Source organism: Pseudophryne corroboree, chromosome 6 (assembly GCF_028390025.1).
Source record: "Pseudophryne corroboree isolate aPseCor3 chromosome 6, aPseCor3.hap2, whole genome shotgun sequence".
Classification (NCBI taxonomy): domain Eukaryota; kingdom Metazoa; phylum Chordata; class Amphibia; order Anura; family Myobatrachidae; genus Pseudophryne; species Pseudophryne corroboree.
The window spans coordinates 66,246,154-66,257,163 of NC_086449.1; the positions used below are offsets into that span (position 1 = coordinate 66,246,154).

Below are 11,010 nucleotides of genomic sequence, written 5' to 3' on the forward strand. Positions count from 1 at the left end.
CAGATTTGAGGAAACGGCGAGGGGGAGACGTCTCGAATTCCAGCTTGTACCCCTGAGATACCACTTGAAGAATCCAGGGATCCACCCGTGAGCGAGCCCACTGATTGCTGAAGTTCTTGAGACGGGCCCCCACCGTACCTGGCTCCGCCTGTGGAGCCCCAGCGTCATGCGGTGGGCTTAGAGGAAGCGGGGGGGGGCTTTTGTTCCTGGGAGCTGGCTGTATGCTGCAGCTTTTTCCCTCTACCTCTGCCTCTGGGCAGAAAGGACGCGCCTCTAACCCGCTTGCCTTTTTGGGGCCGAAAGGACTGTACCTGATAATATGGTGCTTTCTTTGGCTGTGAGGGAACCTGGGGTAAAAAAGCTGATTTCCCAGCTGTCGCTGTGGAAACAAGGTCCGAAAGACCATCCCCGAACAACTCCTCACCTTTATAAGGCAAAACTTCCATGTGCCTTTTAGAATCTGCATCCCCTGTCCACTGCCGAATCCATAACCCTCTCCTGGCAGAAATGGACATTGCACTTATTTTAGATGCCAGCCGGCAAATATCCCTCTGTGCATCTCTCATGTATAAGACTGCGTCTTTTATATGCTCTATGATTAGCAATACAGTGTCCCTGTCAAGGGTATCTATATTTTCCGACAGGGAATCTGACCACGCAGCTGCAGCACTGCACATCCATGCTGAAGCAATAGCTGGTCTCAGTATAATGTCTGAGTGTGTATATACAGACTTCAGGATAGCCTCCTGCTTCCTATCAGCAGGCTCCTTTAGGGCGGCCGTATCCGGAGACGGCAGTGCCACCTTCTTTGACAGGCGTGTGAGCGCTTTATCCACCCTAGGGGATGTTTCCCAACGTGACCTATCCTCCGGCGGGAAAGGGTACGCCATTAGTGACTTTTTAGAAATTACCAATTTCTTATCGGGGAAAGCCCACGCTTCTTCACACACTTCATTTAATTCCTCAGATGGGGGAAACACCCATGGTAGTTTTTTCTCCCCAAACATAATACCCTTTTTTGTGGTAGCTGGGGTAATATCAGAAATGTGCAACACATTTTTCATAGCCTCAATCATGTAACGTGTGGCCCTATTGGAAGTTACATTAGTTTCATCGTCGTCGACGCTGGATTCAGTCTCCGTGTCGACATCTGTGTCTGCCATCTGAGGTAGCGGGCGTTTTAGAGCCCCTGATGGCTTTTGAGACAGCTGAGCAGGCACGAGCTGTGAAGCCGGCTGTCCCACATCTGCTATGTCGTCAAACCTTTTATGTAAGGAGTTGACACTTTCACGTAATTCCTTCCATAAGTCCATCCACTCAGGTGTCTGCCCTACAGGGGGTGACATCACATTTATCGGCATCTGCTCCGCCTCCACATAAGCCTCCTCATCAAACATGTCGACACAGCCGTACCGACACACCGCACACACACACAGGGAATGCTCTGACTGAGGACAGGACCCCACAAAGCCCTTTGGGGAGACAGAGAGAGAGTATGCCAGCACACACCAGAGCGCTATATAACACAGGGATTAACACTATAACTGAGTGATTTTCCCCTATAGCTGCTTATATATATACTACTGCGACTAAATTTAGTGCCCCCCTCTCTTTTTTACCCTTTGGAGTCTTGAAACTGCAGGGGAGAGCCAGGGAGCGATCCTTCCAGCGGAGCTGTGAGGGAAAAATGGCGCCAGTGTGCTGATGGAGATAGCCCCGCCCCTTTTTCGGCGGACTTCTCCCGCTTTTTTATGGATACCTGGCAGGGGTATTTTACACATATATAGCCTCTAGGTCTATATTATGTGTTTTTTTATGCCAGCAAGGTGACTAATATTGCTGCTCAGGGCGCCCCCCCCAGCGCCCTGCACCCATCAGTGACCGGAGTGTGAGGTGTGCATGAGGAGCAATGGTGCACAGCTGCAGTGCTGTGCACTACCTTGTTAAAGACCGAAGTCTTCTGCCGCCGATTTCCAGGACCATCTTCTTGCTTCTGGCTCTGTAAGGGGGGCGGCGGCGCGGCTCCGGGACCGGTCGACCGAGGCTGGGCCTGTGTTCGATCCCTCTGGAGCTAATGGTGTCCAGTAGCCTAAGAAGCCCAAGCTAGCTGCAAGCAGGTAGGTTCGCTTCTTCTCCCCTTAGTCCCTCGTAGCAGTGAGTCTGTTGCCAGCAGATCTCACTGAAAATAAAAAACCTAAAATATACTTTCTTTTTCTAGAAGCTCAGGAGAGCCCCTAGTGTGCATCCAGCTCAGCCAGGCACAAGATTCTAACTGAGGTCTGGAGGAGGGTCATAGAGGGAGGAGCCAGTGCACACCAGGTAGTCCTAAAGCTTTCTTTAGTTGTGCCCAGTCTCCTGCGGAGCCGCTATTCCCCATGGTCCTTACGGAGTCCCAGCATCCACTTAGGACGTCAGAGAAATCATGTATTAAATAAATTGTTAGCAAGGTCAGTGGTTGTATGAAGATACTATTTGTATTGAAGCCAATCAGTTACCAACAAAATTTGCATGTACAATAGGCGCCCCTGAAGATATCCATACTATATTTCTACTATCATAGGGTCCCCATCCTCAGGGATTTAGGAGCCAAATTTATTATATCATCGCTAAAAAATAGTATTTGCACTAAGAGGCACAAGCGCAGTATTGGTAACACACACACACATACAGTATATACTATATATGTGTGTGTGTGTGTGTGTGTGTGTGTGTGTGTGTGTGTGTGTGTGTGTGTGTGTGTGTGTAAAAGTTGAGCAATGAATCATTGTGAAGTTCCTGCTGATACATAGAACAGGGCTTTCTGCTGAAACTCTGCCTAGACAATAGACGGCTCCTAAACAAAAGGTCACCTTTGGTGACATAACAGGAGGCCAGAGGCTGCTGTGATGTAATTAGAATGCAAGGTGTTACCCCTGCCAGGGTGTAATTAGCATTTCCCATTGTAGTAAGTGACTTTAGGTATATATACACCACATTTACAAGACAAGGAGCTGGGCACGAGAAGCTGATGTGCTGAATGACTATATACTAATGTTATGAGACCCTAATTTACATGTCACCTCTCAATGTAAGAATTCCTTCTGCCCATCCTGGGAAATACTGGGGACAGATGGGAGGAGTGACTATAAATAGGCTGTATCAGGCCACTGATAGCTGATGGAGGAGCTGCTGGATGAGTTGCTGGTTGGAGAGCTGGACAGAGGGAGCAGTAACAGAGATAGAAGATTAGTAAGGTAATTATATGATACATTAGAATATCCTGATAAATACATAATTATTGTAGATATTATTTTGCAGATATTTTCTTGTTATCAATACTTAAAATGTTTTACCTTAAAAATGGTTCATTAGTTTTGACATTATAAGTTTATGTAAATGGCTATAGTTCTGTTAGCTTTATATTTTATATATTGTATTATCTGTTAAATAATACATATATTTTTTAAATAAAGTAAATAAATTAAATAACCAAATACACTGTACTCTATATGATTCTATATAATTCTGTGGGTCACAGTTAAATTAGATATTCATAAAGCATTGTGGCAATTTACAAAAGTGTATAATAAATGGGTAAATATAATGATGGCTTTTATAGTCTGTCACCTAAATTATATTAAACAGAGAAGTAGCAGCAGAAATTATTTAGTTGTCCCATAATCTCATAAACAAAGCTTTTGGTGGGCAAATACCTACATTTAGGCCTAGATTGTGGCATTATGATATGAGTACTATAGCGATACATGCTATCAGTACTACTGTATCATTTGTGTGTACTGAATCTATATATTCTCTATTAGCACTCAGAGACCCAAAGTGAATTTATATATATACTCTATATAAAGTATACATATTTTGTCACTACTCTCAATGCTTGTAATCTATTTATCCTTGTCTATATAGTCTCTGTCAGTTCTGTGCTATTAGCTGAACTATATGTAATCTATGTCAGTCCGGTCATATCATATGTCTAATATATCTGTATATTATTATATTGTCTGTGCTCCTCCATAGTATCTTACATATAACTCTGTGCATCAAGTTAGTATATAAAGGGGTATCTAGGTGACAGCTTCTCCATAGTATCTTACATATTACTCTGTGCATCAGGGTAGCATATATATATATATATATATATATATATATATGGAGTACTGGTCCGGCACTCGTGAGTAGAAAGCTGAAAGTGAAAAATGCTCCGGTGCCCTCCAACCAGACTGAATAGTCTGTACATGCACGTAGAAACAAAGTAGGCGGCACTCAGGAGACAGTAATACGGTGAAACCAACGGGTGCTTTACTTCAACGTTTCGGGGTTCGGGACCCCATCTTCAGGACCCCGTCTTCAGTGTGTCCTGAAGACGGGGTCCCGAACCCCGAAACATTGAAGTAAAGCACCCGTTGGTTTCACCGTATTACTGTCTCCTGAGTGCCGCCTACTTTGTTTCTACGTGTATATATATATATATATATATATATATATATATATATATATATAAACAAAAAGTACAGCACTCACCAAAATAAGCTCACTTATCCTCACATCATCTATGGATAAATGAATAAACAATGGGGGTTTAGTTAGTGAATTGGCCAATGCACGGAAGCCTGCATACCGCTCCATGGTACTACACCTTCATGCAGGTCCTACACTATCACCAAATCATCAAAATTAAAACCTGGCAACTGTATCATATAATATAACTGCAAAAATGCCCACTTGGTGTAAGGTGTACCTGCCATGAACTGCATGGTTTTTAAAGATACACTAGTCACCTGACACTGGCTAATAATTTACTAAAGGGCAGCTGACACAGGTTTAAGATAATTGGGGTGCATGAACAGAGTTTGTGGCCACAGTTAATGAGTTAACCAGGGATTAACCCTAAAATATACCAGCATATAGAAAACCACAGCACTCGCCACCCCAGATGTGGGGTGCAGTATCCGCACTCGCCACTAATAGGGTGGGGTGCATGTAGCCCGTGGCCACCTACTCAAAAATATAGAAACAAAAAGTACAGCACTCACCAAAATAAGCTCACTTATCCTCACAACATCTATGGATAAATTAATAAACAATGGGGGTTTAGTTAGTGAATTGGCCAATGCACGGAAGCCTGCATACCGCTCCACGGTACCCCACCTTCATGCAGGTCCTACACTATCACCAAATCATAAAAATTAAAACCTGGCAACGGTATCACATAATATAACTGCAAAAATTCCCACTTGGTGTAAGGTGTACCTGTCATGAACTGCATGGCTTTCAAAGGTACACTAGTCACCTGACACTGGCTAATAATTTACTAAAGTGCAGCTGACACAGGTTTAAGATAATTGGGGTGCATGAACAGAGTTTGTGGCCACAGTTAATGAGTTAACCAGGGATTAACCCTAAAATATGCCAGCATATAGAAAACCACAGCACTCGCCACCCCAGAAGATATATATATAGGGCTATCTAGGTGTAAGCTCCTCCATAGTATCTTACATATTACTCTGTGTATCAGGATAACATATATAAAGGGTTATCTAGGTGGCAGTTCCTCCATAGCATCTTACAAATGAATCTGTACATCAGGTTAGTATATCTAAAAGGGTATCTGGGCAGAAGCTCCTCAATACTGTCTTCTATATTACTCTTTGTATCAGGTTAGTATATATAAAGTGGTATCTTGACGGCTAGCTCCTCCAAAGTATCTTGTATATTACTTTGTGTATAAGGTTAGTATATATAAAGGGGTATCTTGGTGGCAGCTCCTCCATATTATCTTACATATTACTCTTTGTATCAGGTTATTATATAAACGGGTATCTAGATAAGAGCTCCATCATAGCATCTTACATATTACTCTGAGCATCAGGTTAGTATATAAAGTGGTATCTAGGTGGAAGCTCCTCCAAAGTATCTTACATATTACTCTTTGAATCAGTTAAGTATATATAGGGATATCTAAGGGGCAGTTCCTCCACGGTATCTTACATATTACTCTTTGTATCAGGCTAGTATATATAAAGGGGTATCTAGGTGGATGTTCCATTATAGCATCTTACATATTACTCTGTGCATCAGCTTAGTATATAAGGGGTATCTAGGTGGCAGCTCCTCCAAAGAATCTTACATATTACTCTTTATATCAGGTTATTATACATAAAGGGGTATCTTGGTGGAAGCTCCATCATAGCATCTTACATATTTTTCTGTGCATCAGGTTAGTATATAAAGGGCTATCTACTGTAGGTGGTAGCTCCATTATAGTAACTCATGTTTTGTTTTGTGGGGTTTTTTTTGTACCTGGTGAATTTATATAATGAAATAACTATGTGGCAGCTCCACCACAGAATGTTCCACATTACTCTGTGCACCATCTGATTGGACATTGGTATATAGCAATTTGGCAAAATACACAAATGTTAAAATTAAAGAAAATCATTAGATCATGTGTTTAGTGTATGTAAATACATATCATGTTCTGTATAAAAAAAAAACATGATTACTCTAAAAGTAGAATTACCTGGTAACCTTTATGCTTTTACATTTTTAACATTTTTAAATGCTTTTTCTTGCAGAACAAATGCGCAGGATTTACACTAAGTAAATTAGAAGACGTGGAAAGAGACATTGTTCTCTGACCAATCAAACATTTCTTATTTTATCTGCGGAGGATTCACAAAAGCTCATTTCATTTTCTGACCAGGAGAAAACTTCTGCAACAAATTTGTTTCTTATCTAATACATGATGAGTCTCACAGGAGAGAAACCACATCTGTGCTCTGAGTGTGACAAAAGCTTTACATATAAATCACAGCTTCTAAGACATCAGAGGAGTCACACAGGAGAGAGACCATTTACATGTTTTGAGTGTAGCAAATGTTTTACCCAAAAGTCGTATCTTGTTGTACATCAGAGGATTCACACAGGAGAGAATCCGCATCTGTGCTCTGAGTGTGACAAAAGCTTTACATATAAATCAAATCTACTCATACATCAGAGGAGTCACACAGGAGAGAGACCCTTTACATGTTTTGAGTGTAGCAAATGTTTTACCCAAAAGTCATATCTTGTTATACATCAGAGGATTCACACAGGAGAGAAACCGCATCTGTGCTCTGAGTGTGACAAATGTTTTACATATAAATCACAACTTCTCAGACATCAGAGGATTCACACAGGAGAGAGTCCATTTACATGTTCTGAATGCAGCAAGTGTTTTTCCTCTAACACACATCTTGTTATACATCAGAGGCGTCACACGGGAGAGAAACCATTTAAATGTTCTGAATGCACCATGTCTTTTTGCTGTAGGTCAGATCTTGTTATACATCAGCGGAGCCACACAGGAGAAAAACCTTTTAAGTGCTTCGAATGCAGCAAGTGTTTTACAGAGAAGAGAAAACTTACTATACATCAGAGGATTCACACAGGAGAGAAACCATATAAATGCTCTGAATGCAGCAAATGTTTTATAGAGAAGAAGAGACTTACTATACATCAGAGAAGTCACACAGGAGAGAAGCCATTTGTATGTTCTGAATGTAGCAAATGTTTTTCCCGGAAGTCGCAGCTTGTTGTACATCAGGATAGATACCATATAAATGCTCTTAGGACATAATTCAGATTTACACATAAATCTGATGGTTTATGGAGAAACCTGATGTTTGTGGGTCAGCCTCTGGTATTCATTCTATGGAATTAGAACAGTTGCTCAGTAGCTATGAGTAATGTTCATTGTAAATAGAATTCTGAATTGTAGTTGTGAGATTTTTTTAAGCAACATTTGTTTTTTCAAATTCTGATAAAAAAAGTCCAGGTTTTAAGGATAACCATGCATTAGCACAGGTGAATTAATCAGTACTCATTCAATTTGATTTGATCATGTGGACATGTTATAATACCAGTAATCACTGCACTTGGATCTGTTATATAGTAACAATTATTATGCAAAAAGTTAAGGTATGCTGTCTATTAAGTGACTTAGAACACACATAGGCTAAAATCATGTTACAAACGTTTTATATTCTTATATAAAATAGATACAATCAATAGACATTTCATACTGGTTCACATAAAAGAAACAATCACTGTATTGATACTACAAATATACAGGCACATAATAAAAAATCAGGTTAGAATAAGGGCTCCGGCAAGCAGGAGTGTTCAGTTTGCATTTGTATAAAAAGCTGTGTAATGTCCTCCAGCAATTAGTGTTGTAAATGTCTGTCCTGTGTGTTATTGGTATACGTGACACTGGTGTCCCAGGGAGGGTTAATGTGGAGGAGAGATTTCCCTTGTTTTATGTGTAATAAGCGCTGCATGTCTGCGGCAAACAGAGACTGCTACTTTGTATCTCATTAACATTCTGTAACTAAACATTGCAATCCAAAAGTGAATAAACAATGGATAAATATATGTGTACAGTGTCAGTCTATGCAAATAGATTCAATTGTCTGGGACAATGCTACAGCTGACAAGATATGTAGCTCCAGTGCCGTAACCAGGGCCGGCACGTAACTTGGGGTCCCATACAGTGATATCTCTGGGGCTCCCTCAGATTATTTATATATAAATATATAGAGATAGCACAGGTCCGGCACTCCTTGCCTCTCAGTCAGCTGTGTCGGTGCCTTCACAGAAATTAAGTATATCACATGTAGAGGTGCGGCACTCAGACTGTAATAAAAGACACTGGATCGGTGGAATAATATCAACATTTCAATATATTAAATAGTGTCGTCAGAATCCTGATGACAATATTTAATATATTGAAACGTTGATATTATTCCACCGACCCAGTGTCTTTTATTACAGTCTGAGTGCTGCACCTCTGCATGTGATATATATATATATATATACAATATTCAGAGGGCGCCCAACGATATTATTTCAAAAGAGAAGTCAAAACAGCGTGACCCAAAGAACAATAGATTTAATAAAATAAATTAAAATTCTAATACATTAAAATTCAATACAATGTTGCATAAGTACAATAATCACTTGTACAAATACATGATACTTTCTAAACAGCCTTTTTGCATAAAACCCTGGCTCTTTAAAGTGACATAGTGCTGGTTCGTGCAATAGTTGCAGTAAAGTGAATATGTGCAATAAAAGTGCTTGAGTGCTCAGAATATTTAAAAATAAATAAATAAGTTCCAATATACTGTATGTTATTGATAGTGTGCTGACCCACTTTAGGTAGTGTGCTTAATTACCATTAACTGAGGGTGCAGCACCAAATCTCTAAGTGGTTCAGAAAGATTGAAATAATCATATGAAGCACTCACATTAAAAACTGCACTGTATTGGATGGTATTCTCGTCATTACATCATCAATTTGGAATGCCTTAAAAGATCAAAGCTCCCAAATGGGAAGGAAAACCTCTGATAGTGTAGTATCATTAAAAATGTTTTTTAATACATAATTACACAAAAAAAGACAAAACATATAGGTGGACTTGTACAATTCAAAGACAGATAAAAGCTTATCTGTTATTCCTTAGTGGAGAGCGGAGTGCCGGTAGGTGCCCAACGCGTTTTGTCCCTTATTTTATATTGGAACTTCCTCAGGGGTTATATATAAAACTAGATTATGGACAGCAAATCCAGTTTCACAGCGTTTTTACTTTACCCGGTGCCAGTCCTTAGGTCTCGTCAGCGGGATCCAAACATAGCGTGCATATAGGCTGCTCACGGGATTTAAACAAAGACACAATACAGCAGTCTAAGCTTCAACGTTTCAAGGCTTTATTAACCTCATCATCAGGAAGCCTGACGACGAGGTTAATAAAGCCTTGAAAAATTGAAGCTTAGACTGCTGTATTGTGTCTTTGGTTAAATCCTGTGAGCCGCCTATATGCACACTAAATATATATATATATATATATATATAAATATAAGTGTAAAAATAAATATATTCATATATTAATAGTTTCTTATATAGCGCAAATTCTGTTGCACTTATATATATATATTTCTCCTTCCTCCCCAACACACCCCACAGTCTGTCTCTCCTCAATGACTCCATGCTGCAATCCCAGCTCCCCAAGCCCATCCCAAACCATGTGTCCCTTCACCATCCACTCTTACCCCGGGGAGAGAATCACCTGTGCTGCACTCCCCAGACCCAAACACTGCACAGCAGACCTCACCAGAAGAGGCTGGTGCAGGGCATGGGAATCCTGGCCAGCGGAGCTGCTGCCATGTTCCGTGTCAACCTGCAACAGAGCTGGACCCAAAAGAGCGTGTGCACACTCATGCCGCACAGTCACTGCATGTGAGAGGTTCCTGCCACTGTGAGGCTGCGGCCACACTGCCACAGCCTCACAGTGCTGCTGCCCTATTTGGACAAGACTGCTCAAATCCATGATGGGCACTTATTAGCACATACTTGGGGCCCCTCTGATCCTTGGGGCCTGGTACAGTTGTCCCCTTTGACCCCCCCGTTACCGGCCCTGGCCGTAACTAGACATTTTAGTGATGTGTGCAAGAAAATATCCTCGGCGCCCCCTTCCCCCACCCAATTTAAAATAGGGCCTGTGCGTGACAGAAAAATAGGGGCATGGCTTCATGGGTAAGGGGGGTGGCCTCAAAATAATTCATTATTCAAATGATGCCACACAGTAGCACCACTTACACACATTATGCCAGGTAGAGTCCTCTTTTTTTCCACATTACGCCAGGTAGAGCTACCTTTTACACAGTACGGCAGGTAGAGCCAATATTTACACAGTATGGCAGGTAGAGCCAACATTTACACAGTACGGCAGGTAGAGCGAACATTTACACAGTACGGCAGGTAGAGTCCCTATTTACAAATTACGGCAGGTAGAGTCCCCTTTTACACATTACAGCAGCAGAGTCCCTCTTTTTACACATTACAGCAGGCAGAGTTCCCCCTTTTCTACTGATATATTGGTGCATCTTTGTCGTACACATGCTGCACCAGTCGGCTGTGATAGGCAGCTTAACTGGGCGGGTGCATTTAAAAGCCCGCCCAGTATGGGATGT

General features: G+C 41.2%; 1 long non-coding RNA gene across 2 annotated transcripts; it reads left to right on the forward strand.

Annotated features, from left to right (window-relative positions):
* The first annotated feature begins 3,084 nt into the window (after positions 1-3,084).
* On the forward strand, positions 3,085-8,410 carry LOC134936149 (uncharacterized). Of its 2 annotated transcripts, none has more exons than XR_010180464.1 (2): positions 3,085-3,233; positions 6,573-8,410. It is a non-coding gene; the product is annotated as an uncharacterized LOC134936149 (long non-coding RNA). The 2 variants fall into 2 exon arrangements; XR_010180463.1 differs by lacking the exon at positions 3,085-3,233 and adding an exon at positions 5,481-5,583.
* The last annotated feature ends 2,600 nt before the right edge of the window (positions 8,411-11,010 follow it).